This window comes from Condylura cristata, unplaced genomic scaffold, assembly GCF_000260355.1.
Source record: "Condylura cristata isolate star-nosed mole 26May11 unplaced genomic scaffold, ConCri1.0 scaffold00006, whole genome shotgun sequence".
Lineage (NCBI taxonomy): Eukaryota > Metazoa > Chordata > Mammalia > Eulipotyphla > Talpidae > Condylura > Condylura cristata.
In genome coordinates, this window is record NW_004567107.1 from 66567848 (window position 1) to 66595001 (window position 27154).

Consider the following 27154-nt stretch of genomic DNA (forward strand, 5'->3'; position numbering starts at 1 on the left):
CCTACCAGTTCTGCAGACTTGGACTCCACCAGCACGCTGAAAACCGATCAAGAGCCAAACGACCAGCAGCAAGCCACCAGGCCAAGAGACCCCCAGGGCCCTCATGTCCGGTTTTATTCCAACCTGGCTGCTCAGCTCCGCCCTCACATCCCAGCGTGCTTCTCCTTGTAATTGATGGGATTAGTTGTTTCAGTATCTGGAGTGGGGGCGGAGTCCATGAAACCTGTACCTGTTATAATACTAGAAGGTGCCTTAGATTTGTGAAAAAAATTGGGTCTCAGTAGCCTTGCTTTGGGACAACCCTATTTGATTGGACATTTACCCATGAAGGGTTGGGTAACTTTGGACATTTCTTTAGGAAAATAAATGCCTTTTTTTTCTCTCTCTCTCCCTATGCTATGAATTCTGTAAAGTTCTATTCTGTTGAAGGCCTTGTGCATTAAGAATATGCTTTGTCTTTATGCAGCAGATGGCAGTATTCATTTATAGCATATAAATTTGGGGGCCCTGGGGTGCCCCTCAGTGTGAAGTTATTGCAACACTAGACCCTTTTTGCTGATTTAAGAGAATCCTATCTCTAATCAATTATGTTCTGAACATATTTCTGTAATGTGAAAAACACATGGCCAAATGTCAAGTACAAAGTCTCTAACAGTGTTAACAGAAATTTATATTACTTTATTCACAAATTTTCCTAGTCAAAAAGAGGTATACAAAGATTTTCCATATGAAAAAAAATCTCTAAACTTGGCTACTACCTTGGAAAGAATCTTTTCAGCACCTACATGGCTCAGAATAGGTTGTATTACAACTAAGGTTTCAAGGGCAATGCTTAAGCAAAAGATTAGTTACACATGGTGTCCTCATTGGGGGTGGGGGAGTAGGTGAGATAATAGCCCCAGGTGGAATCAGCCCAGGAGAGAAAGAATCAATCAGTGGTGGTGGGGACTCTGATAGGGAACATAAGAGACTGCAGAAGCAGTCCCACAGTCAGCCATTCCAATCTTGCACCACAAAGATCTTCCAGATTGATGTTGCCCTTGGAAAGACTTGGAGATGCTGCCAGCAGCTGAGCCCGGAGAAGAGAAGTTGAGAAGTTTTGTGTGTAATCAGGAAACTGAATCTCCAGTTTTGCTGCAGTTAACAACCCAGAGCTGTTGGGCTATGTGAATGTGGGCTATATGTTAGGTTGTTTAGCTGCTGTTGCTGTTTCTAGTGCTACTTGTCTGATACTGTGCTCTTGCGTGGGGTGTGTTTTGGTGGCTAGTGTGAAGGTTTTGGGCTGTTGTAGCAGCGAGGTGGATCCTGGCCTATTGTTTTTGGATGCATGGGCTTCAGGCCCTCAGAGGAGGTAAGACACCATCTTGGACACCATTTTGTTTAGGCCTTCTGAATGCTAGAAGCTATTAAGCATGATGAGGTAATTGGCCACTTGTGGCCTCAGTGACTCTTTATTCCCTCATTTGTTAATTAAGTCTCATTATTGTTGTTCCCTAAACCTGAGTGGTCTTACAGTTGTGCATGTCGGTGAACTCAGACATGACTAGTAAATTATTTGGACACTGTTCTTTGCCTGTTTTACTGCCTTTTTTTTTTTTTTTGCCCAGAAACAGCATTGCCTCCTACCATCACCCTAAAGGGGGAAACTTCCATCAGCATCATCTCAGCTCATGCAGTTATAATCCACTCCATGGAGACTGCCATCTTCACTGTTTTTATACATTTTTTTAATTTTAATTTTTCTTTTTTAAATATTTATTTATTTATTTGTACAGAACTGGGGTACAGGCCAGAGATACAGAAGGTGAGAGGATCCACCAGAGACAGAGGGGGGTGCAGAGCAGGCAGATCAACGAAGTACACTGCTGAGAGGAGCAGCGGGCGGGTCAGGAGAGGTCTGTCATGCCATGTGGAGGTCCTCCGGGGCAGGTGGGGATCAAACGCATGTGGAAGTGGCTTAAGCTTCTTAGTGCTGTGCTTTAACCCGCTGCGCCACCAGGGAGGGCCTTTATACATTTTTAAAAAAAGATTTATTTATTTATGCATACATAACTGGGGTACAGGCCAGAGGTAAGGGGGTGATAGGATTCACCAGAGATACAGTGGGGAGCACAACAAGCAGACTAATGAAATATACTGCTGAGGGGAACAGCGGGTGGGACAGGAGAGGTCTGCCACGCCATGTGGATCACATTCGGGGCTGGGATTGAACTCATGCTGAAGTGGCTTTAGCTTCCAGTGCTGTGCTTTAACCCACTGCGCCACCAGGGAGGGCCCTGTTTTTAAACATTTTTAATATTTGCACTCACAAAAGTACACAATACTTTCTAAAGTCCAAATAATTGTTTTTGTTAATGCTCTAGATAATGTATATGTAAAAGCATTGAACATTTGCTTCTATTTATTCTATTTTTGTAACCCTTTTATTTGGGGGGTAGAATTTTACAGAATGCAGAGTTTTCAGGAATGCATTATGTTCCTTTATTTCAAAAGCACTTCAAGCAGGGTCAGATTCAACAGGACATCTGTTTGGGAATTATTTATCAAACTCTCATACAAGGTGCTCAAGGATGAAACTAAAATCTTCAGTTGAAAATATTCTTTCCAGATCACTCACTTGGTTAATATTAGTGATGGTAGAAGAAAGTCAGGTAGAATGGAAACTGTTTCAGATGAATAAATTAAGAGAGGAGAACAGAATTGGAAGTACATCATAGACTGTTTTTTTTTTTTTAAGTATTTATAAACCCTGATCACTTTAGTTTGTGCTAGTATATATACAGCTTTTCTTACCAGATAACTTTTTGAGTATTTGTAGGTTATTCACAAAGTTGTATGTATGAGTGTGTCTCTGTGTGATTATAAGCTTGTTTTGATTGAACATAAAGTGGGGTAGAGTAAACAACCACTCCAAGAAACTGAGAGTTGGAATTCAGGTTTGTGATCAGTTGCTAGGGTTGCTGACAAAAGAAATTGAGCAGACAGAGAGAGAGTGATATTGAACTTCAGTGAAGATAAAACTTAAGACTTCAGTGGCTTGTGATATTTCTGTTGTGTTCCGTAGATAGGTAGATAGATGGATAGACAGACAGATAATATAAGCTATAGTTGTCAGAAACCTCCATAAACTTACCTTTTAAGTAATCAAAACTGAACATAAAGAAATATACTCTTGTGCCCTTCCGTTAGGGTTTGGCCCTTTCTCTTGCCTGCAACTGGGAACTGCTTTTTATAAATACCTGCACATTTTATAGGTAAGACTCTCTTGGATTGCCTTTCCCTAGGCACTTCCCATCTGTTTTCTTGATTATTTTTTCATCAGAGCACAATCACCATTTAAGATACTCTTTAGTACATGTGTTGGTATATTGACAACGATTGATCCAAAAAAAATGTTTACAAACTGAAATTTTTAAAAAAGATTTTATTTATTTATGCATCATACAGAAATGGGTTACAGGGCAGAGGCTCAGGGGCAGCAAGAGGATTCACCAGAGACAGAGTGGGGAGCAGAAAAGGCAGATGGACAAAGTACACTGCTGCAGGAAGCAGCAGGCAAAATAGGAGAGGTCACTGTACCATGTAGATCACCTCTGGGGCAGAGGTCAAACTCACACTGAAGTGGCCACGGCTTGGCTTAGCTTCACAGTGCAGCACTCCAACCCACTGCGCTACCAGAGAGGGCCAAAAATAGAGAGAATCCAAAAATAGGATAGTAGTTAACATTTGGTTGGTATTCCAAATGGAAAGACTATCAGGTGAGAGACAGAGAAGAAAATAGTAAAAGCTATATAGGAAGAAAAAGAGAGAGAGAGAGAGAGAGATTGGGAGAGAGAAATAGAGAGAGTGAGGAGTGAATAGGGAAAGAAGCAAAGACAAAAAAGAAATAAAGAAGAAAGATAAATGGAAAAAATAATATCTGCAAACCTTGTTCAGGTCCTTATAAATCATACCTTAGAGACTAGTTAAATCAAGATTAAATCATGCATATTCTTACAAAAGAGGCAGAAAACATCTTAAAGCCTCTTAGTTTCTCAGACATTCAAGATGCAACACTTTCATGCTCTTAAAATAAGTAGCATCAAAGAATTTCCCAAGGTGGATGAGTGGTGGTTAGTGCACTGAAAAGTGCAGACTGTGTGATTAGCGGAGGCAGGGGGACAAAAATAGAATATAACTGTCAAGGACTGGTGGAGACAATTTAGGTTATGATAATCTAGATTTGCATTTGGAAACATACTTACATAAAAGAATGAATTCCTAATATGCAGAACTGCACGCCTTAATCTTATAGCATTATGTTTAGTGAAAGAAGCCAGATGCAAAACGTGGAATACACATCCTATTTATTTGACAGTTGAATCTGGCAAACCTGTAAGGACAGAAAACAGATCAGCGATTACTCAGGCCTGGAGATTATGGAGAGTTGAAGGAGTGGGTTCAAAGGAGCTTGAAGACCATATGCATTTTTTTTTTAACATTTATTTATTCATTCATGCAGAACTGGGGTACAGGCCAGAGATGCGGAAGGTGAGAGGATTCACCAGAGACAGAGCAGGGAGCAGAACAGGCAATTCAAGGAAGTACACTGCTGAGGGGAGCAGTAGGCGGGTCAGGAGAGGTCTGCCGCGCCACGTGGATCACCTCTGGGGCAGGCGGGGATCGAACTCATGCTGAAGTGGCTTAAGCTTCTTAGTGCTGTGCTTTAATACGCCATGCCACCAGGGAGGGCCCCCATATGCATTTTTAAAATATATTTTTTTAATTTATTTATGCATGTAAGAACTGGAGTACAGGCCAAAGGGGCAGGTGTGAGAGGATTCACCAGAGACAAAGTGGGGAGCAGAACAGGCAGACTGACACTCTGAGGGGAGTAGGGGGGGGGGGGTCAGGAGAGGTCTGTCACGACAAGTGGGTCACCTCCCTGGCCAGGGATTAAACTCGAGTTGCAGTGTCTGGTAACAGCTCCATTGAGGCTCTATAACCTGTTGCGCAACCAAAAGAGCTTTTTATTTATTATTATGTATCTTTACTTTTGAAAAATATACTTATTGCATCATCCTTCATTTTTGTAAAATGTATGATTTCCTCTTGAAAGTCCCACCACCAATTCTTCCATGCACCAGCACCATCACCAAAGTCCTTTGTGCTTGTCCCACTCCTATCCTGATCTTCCTCCCTCCTTCACCCCCACAGAATGTCTCTGATCTATATTTGCCTGATGATTTTGATTTTTACTTATTACAGTTACTTTTGTTTGCTGATCCCTATTTTGTTCCTCTACAGTCCTCTTCTAAGTGACGCCAGTCAATATTTATTTCTTCCTGGCTTATTTCTATAAACATAATCTCTTCCAGTTCCATCCATGTTGCTGTGAATGACATGAGTTTATCCCTTTTGGTTGCTGAATAATATTCTATCATATAAATATGCCACATCTTCTTGATCCAGTAATCTATTTTTGGGCATTTGGATTGCTTCCATAGCTTTTATTTTATATTGTAAATTATGCTGCAATAAACATAGGGATGCAGATGGAGGACCATAAGCTTTTGTCCAAATTTATTGAACTGTATGTTAGAAAGTGCATATTTTACTGTAATATATTTTTATAAATTTAACTTAAAAAAATTAGAAACACCAACAAAAATAAAAGGCACAGTGAATATGAGAATCCAGTTGGATGGCTGCCTCTTGGATGGTGGAGTGGGCACAGGGACAAGAGGAAGATAAGGAGGTTTACAACCCCTGGCACTTCTTGGATTTTATGCTAACATATTCTGATGTATTGTTAGCGCTGTAACAAGTCAGCTAAAAGATCACTGGAAATAATTCAAAATACCTCATAAAGAAATATTAACATAACCCCAGGGAGCAGGGGTTAAAGTCTCAGCCACTGTGGCCTGAGTTCAGTCCCCTGCCAGGAAGCTAATCCACATGGCACAGCAGATACTTCCTGACCTGCCCACTGCTCCCCTCAGCTGTGTATTTCAGTAGCTCCACCTGTTCTGCTCCCTACTCTGTCTCTGGTGCATCCTCACACCCATCACACTGTTGGTCTGTACCCAGTTCTTGTATGCATGAATAAATAATATAAATCTTTTTTAAAAAAGAAATATAAATATCCAAGAAAGCAATAAAAAGAAAGCCTACTATTATCTCTAGTAAGGAAAAAAAATATCTATGGGTCCAACAAAACAAAACAGTTGTGTGGTCTTATGCACAGTGTCATAAGAAAAATAGCATTAAGCCCGAGTTTTCTTGAGCCTGAGGGCAGCTTTATGTATGGAAACATACAGAACAGAAAAGGAAATCACTAGCATGAACCCAGAAAAAATTCACAAGACAGTGTGTATAGGGGAACAACATTAGAATAAAGGCAACTCATCAAGAGATCTGAAGCTATGTGATACACTGACGTCAGAATCAAAGGCCTTCTTGGATTTGACATGCAACTATGCTTTTAGAAATTTTTCAAGTTTACATCCATTAATACTTTGACTTGAAAGACAAACCAGTACAAGTATTAATCATCAAGCAATAAAGTACACAAAATAAGAAAGCTTCTATATTCAGATAGATATTTGAAACTTTACATTTTAATTTATCACGGAGCCTCCTTTTATCACAAATGACTTAAAATTTAAATCTATGTGTGGAGCCATTACTTCCAGTCCTGTTGCTTGCTAGAAATTTTCCTGTCTCTCCAGTCCCATTTATATCCCTGTGTAGTCCTTCTGGCATATGTGTACAGATTAGGAATGTGGTGAAAAGCATGGAGAGGGAAGCAAGAGGTATTTCAGGTAGTATTAGATGTAGAAAACTCACAAGTCAGTGAAGATGGGGATGCCTACTGGAATCGCAAGGCAAACCTGGAGAAGCTACTGCTATGATGGATGCCTTTATAATAAAAATAATTTAGGTAATAAAATTTGCTGTGGAACACAGAGATGGTAGTTGGAGAAATAAATAGTCCAGAGATTTCAACATTTTCTCCTTTCTTTCCTGGCAGCCAAATTATATAGTCACAATTTTGATATATTTCATGAGATAGAACAGCATCTTGAAACAGTACTAAAACACTTAAAAAGTGCCAAAGAGTGCTTATGCAGAATTCAAACAATGTTCAAACAGCACTAAGACAGTGATCAAGGTAGAGAGCACTGTCAGTGATTTTTCACCCCCAAGACCACGCAGCCTCAAGGTCCAACAATAACAAGATTTAATTACTGAACAAGATTAGGAAAACGAGTTTTATTATTATTATTATTAACAAAAAATGTTTTAAATATATTTATTATTTTTCTTTACATCATTCTTCATTTTGTATATTTTTTTCATCTTGGTTGTAATCCCCAGGGTCTTCCCACAACTGATTCACCCATTTGCCATCACCACAGTTCTGTGTACTCTTCCCACCCCAGTTTTGATTTAAACTTCTCTCCATGCCAATGGAATATTTCTGCTTTATAGACCTTTGTTGATTTTCATTTTTAATTTGTGACAATTTTTTTTTCTTGATCCCGTACACTCCTACTATAAGTCAAACCATCTGGTATTTTTTTCTTTTTCTTTCTGGCTTATTTCACTAAGCATGATCCCTGCCAGTTCCATCCATGTTGCTGCAAATGGCATGAGTTTATCATTTTTGATTGCTGAGTAATAGGGAAGATGTGGGATAAACCCAAATGCCCCAAAATAGATGACTGGATCAAGAAGATGTGGTACATTTACACAATGGAATATTACTCAACTATCAAAAATGGAAAGTTTTTTTTATATACTTTGATACAGTTTTTATTATAAAATTATGTGTTTTTTACATTTTTTAATAATATACTAGTTTTTTTTACATCATTTTGTGCATTTTTCCATCTCAGTTGTAATCCCCATGGGTTTCCCATCACCAAATCACCTGTGTACCATCACCATAGTCCAGTGCACTTCCCTCCCCCCACCATCTTTGATCCCATCCCACATTCCACCACTGTTAAATGCCTCTGGTATAGAGTTGTTCATTATTATTATTATTTTCTTGCCTAGTCCTTTATACTCATGCTATGAGTGTAAACATCTGGTATTTTTCCTTTTCTTTCTGGCTAATTTCACTAAGCATGATCTTTTCATGTTGCTGCAAAAAGGCATGTTTTTTTTTTTTGGTTGCTGGATAATTTTCCATTGTGTATATGTACCACATCTTTTTAATCCAGTTATCTACTTTTGGGCATTTGGGTTGTTTCCATGTCTTTCCAATTGTAAACAAAGCAGCAATAAACACGGGGGTGCAGGTGTCTTTTTGAATCAGTGTTTTTGTGTCTTTTTGGTAGATACCTAGGAGTGGGACTGCTGGGTCATATGGAAGCTCCATTTTTAACAGTTTGAGGAACCTCCAAACAGTTTTCCATAGTGGTTGTACTAGTTTGCATTCCCACCAGCAGTTCAGGAGAGTTCCTTTTTCTCCATCTCCTTGCCAATATTTGTTTCTAGTTATTTTAAGATGTGCCATTCTCACTGGTGTGAGGTGGTATCTCGTTGTGGTTTTAATTTGTAATCCCTTATTACAAGCGATGTTGAACATTTTTTCATATGTTGTTGGCTGTCTGCATTTCCTGTTTGGAAAAGTGTCTCTTAAGCTATTATGTCCATTTTTTGATGGAGTTGTTTACTTTATTTTTGTTGAGTTTCATCAGTTCTTTGTTTATCTTTGTGATCAGTCCTTTGTGATCGCTAGTTTTGTGTGAGAAAATTTCTTCCCAATCAGTGAGATGTTTGTTTGTTTTTTATAATGTCTCTTTTGCTAGACAGAAGTTCTTTAACTTGATGTAGCCCCATCTATTTATCCTTTCCTTCACTATCGTTGCATTGGGTGCTGTATCTTCAAACATGTTACTGTATCTTCAAACATGTTCAAACATGTCATATAGTGTTTCACCTATCATTGCTTAAATATGGAAAGAGTTTTTAAGGATGCAAGTGACTGGCTGTTTTACCCAGAAGTCCCAAACAAGATCTGATCTTAAAAGGTGAAGTGACACCAGCAGCCCACACCACAGCAGTCTTCAGGTTGGGTGGGACACTGGAGGCAGATGAAATGCCAGTCTCTGAAGGCCTATGGATGTTTGGATGTTCTGGAATCTATGAGGTTTATGAAGACCTAGGAAGGTCTAGGAAAACCTGTGGGTAAATCCCACAGCAACACATTGCTCCATGAATCTTCTGAGGAGGGGATCAGAATCCTTCTTTGCCAGTGGTCCAATGATTGCCTTCTCTTTGAAGGACAGATGCTTCAAAGGTGCTCCAACAAATTCTTCTCTCTTCAGAGGCTGGCTGCCCACTGTTGCCAGCTCGCTTATCAGAGGTAGTCCAACAAGTCCTCTGTCCCTTTTTGAGGGCTGGCTGCAGACTGGCTCAAGATGCCTTTTGACCTACCTTATCACCCCTGCAGTTCTCCCACCCACCAAACTTGATTGGACTTTTTTTTTTAATCCTAAGTACCTATTTGGACCATTTATCTCCAGTCAGCTCATCTTCTATTTTTTGATCCAAATAATTAATTAATTAAGTGGGATGGAACTGATAGTTTCATTTAGCTTGTACCTGATTTTACTTGCAGATTATTGGTCTATTTTTGAATCCTAGAGCCAAGTTTAAAAGGGTGAAAAGTCCAGCTCTGCTTGCACACAGGGCAAGTTGATGGGCCCATTGGCTCTAGGGAGCCATGACCGGGGCAAGCCTTACTGGGGTGAGAGGAGGGGGAGCATGCACAGATGTAGACAGAGGTCAGTGTGCCTCAGCACCAACAAAGCTGTCTTGCCCCATGACCTCGGCAGGCCAGGGGGATCCAGTAACAACTTCTCTACTTGCAATTCTTGTCACCATTTCTATGGTGATCCATCAGACTAGCCCCCTATTGTCATATCTATAACCAACAGTACATTACAATACAAAAGGTAAAACATATAAACATATTACATTTGTTTACAAGGGTGTTGTGAAACTATCCCAGGCTGGGTAGGATCATTGTCAGTTCTCGCAGATGAAAAGAGAATTTGGAGTCTTTGGTGGATTTTACAGGCTTTTATTGCTGAGATGGGACTGTATACACAGACAGGCAGACCAAACAAGAGACTCCAACTCTGAGAGACAGAACAGCAACACCCCTACCCAGCCCCCTTTACACTGTTAAGGTCCCCTAGCCACAAACCAATACAAATACAAGGCTCATCTTTTGTTTGCTGATGTCCTAATGGAGTAAAAGGTATGAGCTCTCTGTTTTGTGGAAGGCAAAAAAAAAAAAAGCTTGATTTTGACTCATTTTTCTGACAATAAGTTTCCAAACAATCAAATTTTGAACAGTTATTACAAATACAATCAATGTTTAGTAAAGGAGAAAAAGATTAGCCCTTTGTCGTTCCCTTAAGCAAATCACTTTACTAGGCAGGTCATGACCAAGGAGTGGAATTAGACATTCTTCTGTACAAGGAAACTATTGCTGCAAGTTTTTACCACCAAGTTGGCACTTTACCTGTTCTAGGGAAACTTAATTGTGGCCTTCCTTAACCCCTAGAACTTAGCTATACAAACATGATTCTGCACTCTCCTCTATCTCTAAACATGCACTCCTCAAAAACAGGGTCTTTTGTAATAGTTGTATTGAAGGACACCTGAGAGAATTCCATAACTGATTATGCCCTTGAAAAATGCTTTTTATCATGGTGCTGGTGGCAAAGACACCCCCTCCCCCCACAAAGCATTTATATTTGTTAGTCTTTCTTAGGTCATGAAGCATGATTCCCCCCAAATTATTTTGTTAGTCCTAATTAATCTAGGCTTAAAAATTATAAAACAAAATTTATAAGACACAGTTTAACATGTCCTGTAAGAAAATTAGGCTGTTAGTGGAAAGGTACTAGATCTGAGCTTAGGAAACCCATGTTCTAGTTCCAGCCCTGTAACTTAGGGTACTTAACCTTTCTGAGTCTCAACTTCCTCAGATGTACATTGGGGAAGGAGACTTGTACTGCCACTTTCCCCTATTCATTGGAAGGGTATGAAATTTTGGCAACAGCACCCACCAAGTTTCCTGATCGATGTACTCATGCACTCAACTCTTCATTCAACAAACACTTAGTGGGTGCATGTCCAGTGAGGGCACCACACAAGGTCTTAGGGCTACAAAGTCTCCACTCTCTGGGAAGAAGATTCTGGGTCACAATTCATTTTGGGCTTGTGGGATGACTAATTGCATGAACTTTGTTGGATTTTGTTTTAGGACTCAGCATGTATAAACAGAATTAAAAATTAAGGGAAGCTCAGACAGAATTAAAAATTAAGGGAAGCTCTGAATCTCTATATTTGGCCACAGAATGCATGGAAGCGAAACAGGAAACAAAACAACCAAAAATGAATCAATATAGCCCAGCCTGATGGGGCACATCAGCAGCAGGAAATCCCAGCTGTTCCTATGACAGCAGCATTGCTCTTTTTTTGTAGCAGAAGGGAAACACATCCACGTGAATTGTGTTCATCTTGCCCCGCCAACTCTGCCCTCCATGCATGCCCTAGTGAGATCTGCTATTGTCAATTGTTTGGAGCCCTGATGTTTGCCAGCTGGTAGAGGGGCAGGTGCAAAATCAGGGGTGCCCCATGTTGACTTCTGCCACCCATAGCCCTCTTTGAAGCAGCCCTTTTTGTTACGGGTTTTTTTCTCATGTGAAATTAACTTTCTGATCTCTGCAGCCCTTAGCAGGAAGCTGTACCCCAGGAAAATTGCCACTACCATAAGCATACCTCTCAACCACTTTAACAGGTGGCTAACTGGGGTTCTGGGGACTGTGGCTATTGCAGTTGTACACAACCCTGTCGATAGAAGGGTCACTCTTAAAGTTCAGTAATCCATGGCTGCCAGCTTGCAGTACTTAATAATAAGACCTTTGCGTTTGTGTTTTGTAAATGAAGTCTGTTCAGTCAAAGGAGCATGAGCAGGGCGCCTGGACACAAGCTTAGTTCGTACATGTTGGCCTCCACTGCACCTCTGGTCATATTCTTGGCCTCCTTCTCCCCGTCTTCTGCAGTTTTTGCTCCACCTGCTCCCTCCTGAAAGTGCTCTCAGTAAGGGTCTAGCACAGACACAGCATGGCCAGGGGCTCAAGTGCCCACAGCAGCAGCACCATGTCACACAGTATGTGCGTGAGGACCTCACTCCTGGGAGCTGTGAGGGTCTGCATTGGCCCCACAGGAAGTCTGGTTCCAAAAGGGGCTGGCATCAATGAGGAGATACAAAACATTCTAGCAGATAGAAAAAGAGACCATGGGAGAAAGGAAAAGTTTTCTGTGTCAATAGCTTTGATGGCAGTATTCTCAACTTTTGGAAAAGGGCTGTGCAATTTCATTTTGCACTGGGTCCCACAATAGCATAGGATGCTGGAGATGGTTAATTCTTGACTCATTTTTCAATCCTCACAGATTAAAAACAAAAACCAAACTGAAACAAAATGCTTATATAAAAGACCCATGTCCCCAGTGGAGGAGGGATGAGAAAACAGGGGAAGTTACCCTTGCTGAGTGCTCTCTGTCAGACTGAAGAGGCTGGGGCCTTAGCGCAACCACTTCTGCTATATCCCCAGGTAATCTGTTTTGTTGGTGAAGGAGATTGATTAGCTTAATTTTAAAGACCAGACAGCAGAGACTCAGAAGAGTGAACTGACTTACACAAGTGAGCTTGTGTCTGATGCAAAGCAAGGGGCGAATTTGGATCAGTGGCTCTCCTGTGGGTACCAGAGAGAAAAATGCCAAGTACCACAGGTTTCACTTAAAATCATCTTTATTAGGGCCCTCCCTGGTGGCGCAGCGGGTTAAAGCACTGCACTATGAAGCTTAAGCCACTTCCTCATGAGTTTGATTCCCGCCCGCTGCTCCCCTCAGCAGCATACTTCGTCGATCTGCCTGTTCTGCTCCCCGCTCTGTCTCTGGTGAAGCCTCTCACCCTCCACATCTCTGGCCTGTACCCCAGTTCTATATGAATAAATAAATCTTTAAAAAAAATCATCTTTATTATATTGCCAGAAATATATAAGAAATTAATCCCAGGTATTCCCTCTGTAGGCTTGCAGTTCTTACACAGAATAAAATAACTTTAAAAGTCTACATCTTGTATACAAATGAAGCTATAAAATCAATCAAATTCAAATTAACAACAATAATGTCATAGACGGTATTTTGCACAAGTTAAATAAAATGAACATAACATACTTGAATGTAATTAATATTGAATTACATTGTAGAAAATGCAGACTCAAGGCTTGTTATATATTTAGTTTTTGCAGTTTGACTTTATGCATGTTCATAGGGAATTCCTGAACACATGAGTATCACTTCACCTTATAAAATGCTAATAACTTTAAGGTGTTTCATTATTGTGCTTTATTATTATTATCATCACATTCCCAATTTAGTGTTCTTAGATCTCTTGTTTATCAAAAAAATGGCTACCTTTGATGGTTATTTGTTGGTCATTTTATACAATTATGCCTATTTGAATTGCATAATTCAAATTATTGTGGCAAAGCTGGCCAATCTAATCTAAAGAGGGCCATAACACAATGACTTCTGGACTTAGTATTGGAATAGTTTATTGCACTTCTGCTACTATACTTTCAGGAAATGAAATGTTGAGCATGGCTAAACATAAAGGGCAGTGGATACTGACCAACTGGGCTGGAGGTATTTCATTGTTTAACACGTGTTTATGATTGCAAAGTACTAGAAAACTATCAAATCTGATTATGATATAAACTCATTCTGCCCTTCGCCCAGGTCTTTCCCTCATTGCTCATCAACAAATGCATGTAAATATGTGTGTGCTACATGCCTCTAGAGTGTGCAGGTACCTGTATTGAGTACATAGATTCATAGATGTGGACCTATTCATGCATATGTGTATATACCTGTGAGTATGTGTATAGGAACATGTCTGGAAGTTTCTGGGCTGGGGAAAGAAATATTAGGACCCATCTTTTATCTTCGCTAGTTAAAATACCTGTTCTGTACCTACTAGATACTCAGAAATGGTACTTATTATTAATCATTGGTCACCAGATGCTCTCTTTTTCCAAAATGTGTTGGTTTTATTATTTTAATTTTGGGGTTATATTTTTCTCCTCATATGTGAACTTGTTTTGCTTACTCTTCATCAAACCACTTATACCAGTACCCTATCTACTTCCTTCCTCTATGCCCTTCCCTCCTCCTGTGCCCTCATAACCAGTAAGTATTTTTTTCTCTAAGTCCAATATTTGTTTTTTGTTGTATTTTGCCAGTGTATGTTTGGGTTTTTCTTTTTTCTTTTTTGGTTATTTATATTACAGAGGAGGGAAATCATCTGATAGTTGTCTTTTACTTTCAGATGTATATCTCTTAATATAATCTTGTTGAAATTCACCATATTATCTCAAAAATCTATTTTATCTTTGTAAATATCTTTGTTGTATTCCATGGCTTTGTTGCATGTACATTCCACAATTTCTTTATCCATTCATCTGTTGAAAGGATCTTAGGTGCTTCCCATGACTTGACAATGTGGACAGGCCCACTGTGAACAGACATACATAAAGTTTTTGTGTTACAGTTTTCATATTTTTTGGTAAATACATAGCAGAAATACTGCAGACTCATGAAAGACTTCCATCTTTATTTTCTTAAGAAATCTCCATGTCACTTTTCACAGAGTTTGCAGCCATTTGCAGTTCCACCATTACTGGATGAAAGTTCTTTATCCTTAACGTTCAGGACAACATTTGGTGTTTCCATACTGGGAAAAAATGAATTTTGGCAGCTCTTTACCTAGGTGTTACAGATGACTCTTTTCTTTGTCTCCTTTTCCTAATAAACCTGACCTTTTAAAATGTACATAAAAGGAAGAAAAAGAAAAATTAATTTTAACTGCAATATGTTTTGTTTAAAATATCCATCAGACCATCAGCAAGTTTTAACTCTTTGTATTTTATGGCTCATCAAAGGAGCAATGCTGTGAAAATATGTTGACACCTTTCCACCTCTGAGTATATATTTTGAGTCTGTTTCTGCTTTTTGTTGGATGGCTCTCTATGACTAAGTCTGAGACCTCACTATTAATTAAAATGTGTCTAAAAGGAGACAGAGCATAGCAGTTGAATCTGGGGGGAAAAAAACAAACATAAGACCTATGATACAATAAGTGTCCAGGGATCAGGTGATGAATTGGGTATATCACAAAAAATATTCCACTGTGTACTTACAACATTTGCATAAAAGTAAAAGGGGCAAAGTATCAGGGTCCAGCTGGCAGGACCTTGTTATGATATGGAGTAGTTCTGCTCTTCCTAGGAAGTTCTCCTCCATGGACAAGAGCGTGCTCTACGTAAAACAGCATCTGGAGTGACATGCTGGGGGCCTCCATTTATAGCTCAAAGCCCAGGAGCTTGCTCATGCTCCCTAATTTCAAACGGACTCAGGCATCACAAAATAGGCCTTACTGCATACCCTCCAAGTCTAATCTGTGCTCACGCTGTTTGTCAGGTAATATGAGTGACATCAGAAAGGCAGAGGATGTGGTCTCCATTGCAAAGATTAATCTGATGTTGCAGGAAACACTAAGATTCTCACTGGAGCTTGTCCTCACTTGACCACCTGTGCCAGACACTTCCCTATGTTTCAGGCATCCCATCGACCATAGCTCCGTATTCAGAGGCATTGTGTGGTAAGGCAGTAAACAGTAGTTTCTAGACATAAATAACCCATATCTTCTTGGTGTTCTAAATGCCTGGACTGATCAAAAAATTTTTTCTGGGGTCCTCCCTGGTGGGACAGTGGGCTAAATCACAGCACTAAGAAGCTAAAGTCACTCCAGCACGAGTTCAATCCCAACCCTGGAGGTGGCCCACATGGCGCAGCAGACCTCTCTTGACCAGCCCACTGCTCCCCTCAGCAGTGTACTTCGTCATTCTGCCTGTTCTGCTCCCCTCTGTCTCTGGTGAATTCTCTCACCGTTCCTCGGCCTATACTCCAGTTCTGTACATATAAATAAATAAATATTTAAAAAAATATAATTTTCTGGCTACTTTTGATACAAAAGACTAAGGGACATATATATATGATTTATAACTTTTTTGTTTGTTTTGTTAATTTTTTTCTTAATATAATCATCATTTTGTGCCTATTTCCATCTTAGCTGTAATTGAAAGGGACATAGCAAGAAGTGCAAAAGAGAGAAGAAGAGAATTCTCCCACACTATTAAGTGCTAAGTATGTAGAGCTCTTGGAGAAACAAGGAGTAGACCAGTTTCTAGAAGCATCAGCAAGTGTGCAGGGCCCCAGGTCAGACTGGGGATCCCAGCCAAGATTCTGAGCATCATGTATGCCCCAACCAAAAAGCCACCACGCTTTAGGTCAATAAAATCACAGTGCGATAAATGGGACAGAGAAAACTCTTCTCCCAAATTCTAAACACAAACCTCTCAGAATCTTAATAAGCCAAGGGAGCAAAAGTAACTCACAATAGTGACTCTCTATCCTGCCCAGTAAGATAGAGGCGAGGAAAATTCTAGCTATTTCTTAACTTCCTAAATTTGTAGTGTTTCACTCCAGTATTGACTAATGATAGTGGGGCACTCACTGGTGCTACAAAGAGTTAAAACGCAACCTCTTCAGTAAAAGTTCTATCCTCCGACAGGGAGGTGACTCACATGGCACGGCAGACCTCTCCTGACCCGTCCGCTGCTCCCCTCACAGTGAACTTCATCAGTCGGCCTGTCCTGCTCCCACTTTGTCTCTGGTGAAGCCTCTCACTGCCCCTGTACCTCTGGCCTTTACTGCAGTTCTGTATGCATAAATATATAAATCTTTAAAGAAAAAACAAACAAAAAACCTCCTACCCTGCCTGACGATGGAGAAATGTGGCATAGTTGTTAAATTAGCAATGATACCAGGACACCCTAGTTGTTTCACTGGGTAGGCTTCCAGTATTAGTAAAATGCATGGGTTTTGCACTCAGAGCAATGAAGCCCCAGGCTTGAGCTAAGATTCTGATACCCTTAGGTTCATCATCTTCATATGTTGAATGGAAAAGCACAAATACCAAACCCACAGAGATGCTGAGAAGACTGTATCACATATCGAACTTGCACCGAAGTGGCTCCAGCCACTTGGCTAACCCATTGTGCCACCAGGGAGGGCCCAGGCAGGGTAGGAGGTATAAATGGATAAAGGGAGTGAAAGGGAAGGCCCTGGAGAACTTGGGTCATTAAGCTGATGATCCTAATCTGATGATCCCAATCATCAATCGGGACCCACCTGAGATTAGCCACTCTAACCAAATCTACTAATGCAAATAAAGCCTTGGGAGCCACACTCAGGACAGCAGAACCCCCGGCCCTGCAAGCTGCTTCCCCAGCAGTGTATTCCACTAAGCTTGCCTCTCCTGTTCTCCACTCTCTCTGGTGAATTCTTTCATCCCCTCGCCTCAGGCCTATACCTGACTCTATGCCACAATATGGGAACCACATATAAGAATACTAATGAGTAAGAATTAAATTCATATTTTAACATAGAAGTGTTGCAGGACTCAAGAGGCATGCTAGATGAGGGCTGCAGGGAGGAAAGCACCATGGGAGTTGCCGTTGTGTCCATTGCTCAGCAGTGCGCCCTCAGTGCTTAGGACAGTGCCAGGCCACAGTAGTTAGTAAGTAGTTGACAAATGATAAAGGAATCATTGACAGTGGCGTGCACCTCTCCTTTATGATGAGAGGGCTTTTAAGAATTGAAAGGGAGAATGAAGCAAGGTAAAGAACACTTTGTCAAATTGTTAAGGGGAAAGGATGTCCTAAAGGAACTCTGCAGAGTCTTATGGACTCCACCCCCTACTCCAGCTTTCTGGATTCTACCCCCTACTCCAGTGATTGGAAACTACAGCTCCCAGCAGTACTAGGGAGAGAAATGTGAGGACCCAAGGGCGGAGCTAAGCAGGACTTTTGGGGATAAATAGGGAGCCATTTTGCCCAACCATCTCTCTTGCTCAGAAACAGCTCTCCCACAGTGACTCAGAGCTCTCAGTTAGTTTGTTACCAGATCTCCAAATCAGCCCAGCAGGTAAGATGTTCCAGTTACTTGTATCCCTCTCTCTTACTGTAGGATGTTTCCTTTTCTTTTCCTCTTTTGTAAATAAACCCATTATTGGCCCTTTTGTGTGTGTCTGCAGTACAACTGAATTTTAAGCCCACCGTGGGTGAAGCCCCACAGACAGGCAGCTCAGTTCACACTGGGGTGCCCTGTAACAAAATCATCTTGCAATATAGCGAGGACCTTAATGAACCAATGTTTTTGACACAATTCCAAAGTGTGCTCATTATCTTTGCCTGTCTTCTCATCTAAGCACTGATCGATTTAATGAAGGAGAGAGAATTCTTTTTCTTTAATTCTGTAGATAGACTGACTCCACAGGCACAAAGTAGTATTTCAGGTCAAGCAAAGAAGAGGTAAGCCAGGTAAATACCGGGATTAGTGACAACAGATTTGTATATTTAGCACAGACTTACATTTTTGGCAGGCCATAATAATAAAATAGCTTATTATGTCTTCACTAAAGAGTTTCAAAGGATCCACAGTTGAATAATGATTTAAAATAATATGGAGCAAAAAGCCTTGAATGTTTCTCTCTGAACAAAAATACTCTTCTTAAAAGGAGTTAGTGACTCAGATCTACTCCAGAGGAATTTGAGTAGAAAGTATATGGTGCTATAATTTAAAAATATTTACCTTTAAATAAAACTATAAGACAATGTGGCAATAGTTTCACGGATCCTAAAAAGACAGTGGTTTGATTTCTGTTTTACTTTTGGTTGAAGTCAGACAGAGAATCCTTGGAAAATTTCCCCTAGTACACCCACACCTCCTGATGCTGTCCCCCAAATCTACTGGGAGATCCCAATCTCCCAATCTCCTTTAATCCCAATCTACTCTGGGATTAAAGGGAAAGACTGAAGAAATCACTTATTTATATTCTAAGACCATTTGCAATTGAAATTAGTGGTCAAATGAAATCTATGTATATTGTTCCTATTTCCCATAAGAACCCAAATGACCTGTCTTTTCTAAATCTAAGTCTTATGTTTTTACTGGCAGTATTGCTGAGGAGATAAGATAAATTGGAATCCCTGAGATGACCTGAGATACTTATCAGTAGGAGTACCTTCAAGGGAAATGTCTGCTTTCTATCTCCTGGAAATTAAGGAAGATATTTTGACACTGACAGGAAGAAATTTTGATATTAAATAATAAAAGACAGCCTGTATCAGAATATTTTAGGACATATCCATGCAGTGTAAATGTATCTTTATTTGTATAGCAACTAAAAATCATTACCTCCATCCCCACCCCACCAACACACACACATTCCTTGTGCCTCAGACACCGTCTACTGCACCTTTCTGAATTCCACACACTACAGGCAAGGCTATGTCAAAGGCTTTTTTGGTCATATTTGTGACCACTGTTATGGTTACTACTTTGAGCTAAACACTGACAGTCTCCTGACATGTCCCGTAACCAAGTGTTTCTCCCAGCTGGCAAACAGGACTTGTTGGGAGTGATGGCCAGTGTGGAGGGAAAACAGTCTGCAGTTGCAGTGGTGCTGGGCCTGACCAGTAATTCCGCCCCTCCACCTTCCTTTGTGTCTGTGTGACCCCTCCCTAAACCCAGACAGATATGCACACCCTAGCATTAATTCCTGGGACAGTCGAAGTTGGATTCTGACATCAGCTCCTGAGACATCTATTCCTGGAAACACGCCCTTGTGTGGTTGAACTGTGATGGGAGCTGTGACCTTGTTAATCTTTGAATTCATTTACTAAGTTGAATTTGCACGGGCTATGACTCATGTAACGGCCAATGAGACCTATATATTCCCTGACACCCCCCTGGTCCGGATCTTGCTTCCCTTATGTGGCCTGCGTGCCTGTAAGAAAACTTGACCCCAGCTAGCTGGCTCAATAAACTGCTTGCTTGTGCATCTGTGCTTTGTTGAGGGAGGCAATCAGGTGATTTCGGACCTTAACAGTGGCTTCTGTTCTTTTTGAACTTTAGCATAATGCCCATCACTTCCCACTGGGGCCACCTGTGGAAGTAACACTGGTAATGCTCCAAATAAACTATGTTAACTGTTTTGGGTTTTTTTCCTAGCATCGAATTTATTCCCTAAAGGCAAATACTCATTTTATTTACTAACTTTCAAAAGAGTTAGTGCTTTAACACCAGTGCATTTTTCTCTTGAGAGATTTTAAACTTCTGAGATGGCGTGTGGGTCAGAAAGACATGTGAAGATGTCACTCTTGCCTTTCAGCCTTGGACTTGCACCAGGGACTGGGGGAAATGAAAGGAGACACTTGGACGAGATGTGGCAGGGAGAGATGGTGGAACTATGTCCCTGGTGCTACAGCAGCCAGAGTCTCCATGACCGACCTAAGGAGAACAGCGATCAAGTTCTTTTATTGGCTTCCAAGACCCCAGTCATTCTCCAGCCTGAAGCAGCTGATATGAGAAACAGGGAGAATTTAAGCCAGTCTAAAGTTAGTGTTCAGAAGATGAGGATCATTCACACAGGAGCTATGTATTTTAAAAAAAAGAAAAAAAAAGTAAATGGGTAAAAAGAAGCTACTCTTTGTGAGAATGGGAAACGTGGCTAGAAGTATTCCCAACCCAAAATAATAAAAACAATAAACCCCTAAGGCATCTGTGCAAAAATTCACAGGGTACCTATCAAAGAAAAGCTAAAGTATATATGCTAGAAGAAGACACTCTGGAAAGTAGAAGGAAATAGTGATATTAGATAAGAAATGGTTTGTTTTCTCATGTTTCTCAAGGTAAGAGAATGAGTTGAAAAGGAGTGTGTGGCGAGTAAGGAAAGAAACCAAGGCCCAAAATAGCACTACTGCAGAGTGAAGGGGTACCGTGAAGTCACTTCAGTGATGGAACTGACATGACAGAAAGCCAAAGCAGCAAAATGGAAAATAGATTTGAGAAAAATCACACAGCATGTAGGAGGAATTAGCTCAATTTACAGTAGAAGTGAACTCCAAGACTGCCTTTGGCTGCCATGAGGTGCATATGAGCTATTTGAATTTGGAGAATCATTTTAATTCTTTTATGAATTGTTGTCTATAAAATTGTGCCACATGGGTAATTATGGGATGTGTGTGGTTACAAAACGATGAGCTCTGCTCTGAATCTGTTTTGTTTTGCTTATCTGACCTGGAGCAAGTTTTTTTTTTTTTTTTCCCCTAGGTATTTAGCTGCAAAACTATGAAAGCAATCATATCTAATTACTAAGGTTCCAATGTGGATAAAACACTTAAGAACTGAAGGCTTTGTCTTAGTATAACTTTAAGAATATGTGAATATTCCAGGTTATATATATATTTGATAAGTAAACAAAAGTCAATTTATGCTTAATGGTTAAAAACAAAAGTGAGAGAATTCCCATTAAAATATAAAATTTCCACTGTGGAAAAAAAAGGTTTTAAACTTTTGTTGGTCCTGGAGATCAGAAAAGCTACAGAAGCATCTTTGCCTGCAGAACACTTCAAATTTTGAGCTGAAAGCAGGGAACTCAGAAGCAATAAAAGCAGTATCATAAAAGTTATTTTGGTGTAGACAAATCTTTTGCATGTGAATTCAGATGGCAAGATTTACATTAATTACATGAAGAAAAGTCCACCCATCTGGTGAGCTAGATCTACTTGTTCTTACTGAGAGTGGATGTGGTGCAGATAATGTTACAGCACCAGGCTCTGTGAAACTCAAACAGAACCATGCCACCCTCCTGCCCTGTACACTGATATGTTGTCACCAGATTCTAGAAGTAACAGGCACAAAAGCCTAACTTAAGAGGGCTTGGGTAAAAGAGATACTTATCAGTTCACATGGCTAAACATTGCAGGGCCTAGCTTGGTTTCTGATGAAGGAGTTTAAATGCTGCCAAGAATTTGCCTGTCACAGGACACAGTCTAGAATGAAGTGGACCTGGTGAAGGTTTTATGGCTACTGACTTGGGTAAGTGTGACTGATGATGCAGGGAGTGAGAACCAGAGCTGCCTGCAGCATGATGCTTTTCCATTTGTGACTTAAATGCCTTGCTTGCCTCATTTGTCAAGGACCCAGGCCATCACCATCTTTAAGTTTTTGTTTTTGTGTTGACTTCTTTCTCCGGTAAGTTATTTCTAGTGGGGCCAACAGCCACTTTCCACATATGCTTGTCTCCAAATCATTTCCTCTTCTTCGTCTTGGGCATACAGCTAAGCTACATTTCCTAGTTTCTTGCATCTAAATTGGACCACATGACTGGCCAGTGAAGTGGAGGTGGAAGAGAAGCACATTTTCTTCAGACCTGGGTCCTTCAACTCCCCTAGTGATCTTCATTTCCCACACTGACTAGATGCGTTAACACACTGACTAGATGCGTTAGAGCATTCAGGGTACCATCGAGCCACATGGAAAGGACCCGGGGTCCCTGAGTCACCATTTGGAGGAGGCCATTCTAAAGAGCAACTTGGCCAGGATGTTATTTATTGGGAATTTTTTTTTTGTGAGTGAGAAACCAAGTTGAAATTTTGCTTTGTTGCAACAACTAATGTTACTCCTATACAATGCACTGGTATGTCCCATTCTTGAACTCATTACTGCTGCCAGAAAGGGTGGAATGCTCTGTCTGGCTGTGGCTGAAATTACTGGATCATCTTTGGAGCACTAAGTTAGGTGGGGCCCTGCTCCAAACCTCAAAGATTGAGGGAGGGGAGAAAGCAGCTCCTCAAAGGAAAATATAAGTGCTCTTGCCAGAATAAGGAGGGAGGATACTGGACAGACAAAAACACAAGAGCAAAGTCCACTACAAACTTGCAAGAAACTGGTCAGCAGATTCACCTTTGAAAAGGTGTATGTTACGAGCACCACCCCACACTACCTATTACTTCTAGTCTTGATCTTTTTTACCTTCATGTATTTTATTTTTTGGCCCATTTTTCCACATCCTCCCCATCCTACTCTTGCTCTTCTGCTACATTTACCAAATCTAGAAATTTTCTACTCATTCTTCAAGTCCCATTGTGATATCCCTTTCTTCAGGAAGTTTCTTCACACCCTAAGTATTTTATACCCTCCTCCTTCTCACAAGCAGGCCAGTGATTTCTCTTTTATTGCCTTTGCCTCATTAATTACATATTACTTTTTTCTTAGTGCTGAATTTACTGATAGAGATGTGAGGAAATTTACAATGGGTGAAAAAGTGAAATGAAAACAAAACAGCTCTCTCTATTGTAGCTACTGTATTTGGATGTATAATGAAAAAGATGTAATATCTGTATGTTTATAATTTCATAAATCTTAATTAAATTGAACTAAATGAAATCTGCAACATAAGGATAGGTATTATCATTTCATCTTTAACATTGACCAGAATCTATTTACCTGTTGAAATACTCAAATGAAGAAGAAATATAATTCAACATTCCAACTATGGTCTAAAGTCACTTTCCAAATGATATTCACAGGATCTATGCATCTTTTCCACACACATCACTAATGAAGAAATTTAGTAGTTAAGAACATTGAGTAGAATGGATATTTCTGAAAGTATTGTCTATTTTACAAATGTTAGTGTGTTAGTGATTGTAAAAGACAATTTTTTTAAATTATAAAGTGCCCTTATTTATCTTCTATAAGATATATTATGATAATTACAGTACATATATATCAAGAACTGGATGCTTCATTTATGTTTGCATGTGTATGTCCCTGGGGAAAACAAATTAAAGTACTTTAAAGTAAAATCTACTGTGCAGAAGTAGATTCATTACTCTTATTTTTTTTCTTTCTTGATTGTTTGAACCATTGGAAGACTAGCAGTCAACATATGGATTGATATGAGAATGAATCTATAAGCGATGTTTCAGAATTTGCTGTGATCTTTCTTTCTCTTAAATGAAGATAATGTCCTCATTGTCTGATTGAGACAGAAACTCTCCACCTCCCTATTAAAAAAAAAAAATTCCAACCCTGACCAGAAGGTTTCTGAAACCTCCATTGATAACACACAATGGCCTGTTCTTGTAAGATGTTTCATGGCCCTTAAGTAAATCACTGTTGGCTAATATGATGAAAGAGTGAAAGATGGGAAAAGAGAACCTGAGGTTTCATCAGCAAAAACCAGACCTGGCAGGGAACTCTGGGAAAAAGCAGGAATCCAAAATAGTAGGCTAGACTAAGGAATGCCAAGTTTGTAGCTGAGAACAAGACAAACCTTCAAAGTAAATATTTTCCAGGATCTTTTTGGTTAGGGGAAAGAGGGAAAAGGAAGGAGCAGAAAAGACTGTGGCCATCATCCAGAGCCAGAGCCAAAGGTAGATTTGCCCCTCTCTCATTGGCTTTCTGATACCAGATATCAGTCTTCACTGCTCTGACCATGGCTGAAATCAATTTCCCATTATACTGAGTTAAAATAACCTGTGGAGATACATTGTGCTGAGCTATAGTTGCTGAATTCTTCACCAATAAAGACAACCTCGATCTCAGCTTAACCTAGCCTTCACTCTTTGTGGATGGCTTCACCCTTGTCCCTAAGGCCTGTTGTATTATAGGATTCTCCAGAGAAATAGAACCAGTACAATATACACAGGTTAGATAAGTAAGAGAATTGTTATGAAAATAAGAAGTCCTACAGTCTACTATCTGCAAGTGGGAGAAATGGACAGCTATGGTGGGATTTCACCCAAGTCTGAACATCTAAGAACCAAGACTTCAGTTTTCCCAGTAGAGTCTGAAGAGCCTGAAAACCACGATCATTGATATCTAAGGTAGGAGAAGATGGATGTCCCAGCTCAAGGAGAAAGAGAGAATTTTTCCTTCCTTCACCTACCTATTTGTGCTATTCAGACTCTCAATAATTTGGATGATGCCCCTTCCCATTGGTGAGCGCATCCTCTTGAATGATAAATTCGAATGCTTCTCTCTTCCAGAAACATTCAGATACATCCAGAACTAATGCTTTATCAATTATCTGAGCTTTTTTTTTTTCATCCCAGTCTAATTGACATGTAAATTAACCATCACACCAGGAATATGTTACCTTTTATGACACAAGGAAATTTGCAGGTGTGATTAAGTGTATTGACTTTAAATGGGAGATCATTAAAATGGGCTTATCTGTACTCATAATGGTTGTTTTATTGGAAAACTATTATCCTCTCTTTGCTTCTCTTTCTATGCACACTAATTCTACTAAAGTTCTTTTCTATTAAAGGTCTTACACACTAAGAATAGGCATTGTCTCTGTGTGGGTGATGGCAGCACACATCTCTGCAAATACAGGTGTTCTGGAAATACTCCTGTCTGTACACCAAAAAGGGAGATGGGAAGGAAGAAATTTGAATATTTACTGACTTGGAGAGGAAGCATATGAAAAAAAAGCCAGTGTGAGTGGTGATGACACCCATCATTTAAGGCAAATAAAACCTGGTAAGTCACATACTTGTGTAAATTGTATTTTAAGGTCATGGTTGGGAGGAGCAATCAAAGTTGGATTACTTTTCTGAAGTTCCAGATTCATACATTTATTAAGATAAACACATGGTATATGTGCCTCATTGTTAATGGGACCTCATTTGTAAAAAGTGCCTTTGCTAATATAATTATGTTACAGGGCAGGGAGAGAGGGGAACCACTGAACTCACAAAACTGCCTGCTCTAAATAGGTTCTGCCATCCGCCACATCAAGACAAAACATATAAGACTTTAATGAACAGAAACTTTAATACACAAGTAAACAATATGAAAGACAAAGAATATAGTTTCTAAATCAAACACCTGAAGTTACCCATCCCCTCGTGGGCAAATGTCAACGCAAAAGGGATTGGTCCAAATCAAGGCCTGAAAGCTGCCACAAGATTAAAGCAACTTCTGGCTGAGGCCCATAGAGAAGGGTCAGAAATGGCCAGACAAGCCTGAGAGGAAAAGAGCAAAATCAAAATCAATATAAACACTGCCATAGTCAACCGCTCCATGGGTCTCTCACCCACATCTCTTTCAACCAGTCCAGAGCCAAGAGATAAATACGGTTTCTTCATATATCTCCCTTTGCTCCATGGGGCTTCCGCTGGTCTCCTTCTGGCTCTGCATCCTGCTTCCTTGTCCTCAGATTCCTTCTCTTCTCTCCTTTTCTCTGCTCAGCTCCACCCTCTTTCTGAGTGGGGCCGGGAACCTGGAACTTCTCCTTTTCCTAGGGGCCACTCTGTTACAATTAAATTAAGGCTTGTGGGAGGAGGAAACTATCTTGAGTTTTCTAGGTGGACTCCAAAGCAAGCACATGCTCTTCTAAGGCAGATGAGCAGGAGAGGCCACAAGCAGTCTCCCATTTGGCCTCCACCAAATTTGAGTCCTACGATCATGATGTTGAGATGCTACCTTTTCCGGCTTTACAAATTTCTAGAAAAGTTTTAGAAATATTTGCTTTGTATGGAAACAGCCTAAAGTCCATTTCAGGCTCTCTCCTTCATGTCCTTCCCATGTCACAACTCCTCCCTCCCAATTAGCAAGACAACCATCTGTCTTTGAGGCTGAAAGTCCAAAACAAATGTGATTAGCTTGTTATCTCCAGAGTGTTGACAGCATCCTTGGGATTGGAGCAGCAGCTAGCTCAAGCCACAGGCCAAACTTGATTCCCAAGGGACTGTGCAGAAACTGCAAAAGGAAAGAGCAAGCTACTTGTAGTATAAATGAGAAATGCACTTCCATCACTACCTCCTTCCTCTGCCCTAACTCAGCAATTCAGAAAGCAATTAAAGAAGCCTGCATCTTTTATTACAAGTTGGATGATTGTTCATTTATCAGTGTTCATTTATCATTTAATCCACCCAAATATGTCCAGAACTCAAACTCCCAAATCACTTCTTCAAATATGTCCCTTGCTACATGTGCTGTCCAAGATCCATTATCTCACTCAAGAAGTGCAGTCATATTGCTTCCACACCACAGCTGCCTGCATCTTTTCTAAATTTTTATGTTAGGAAGTCTGTAGTTTTGTTTTTTTTTTTTTTTTTTTTTTTTTTTTTTTTTTTTTTGGTATCTTCAAATCTAT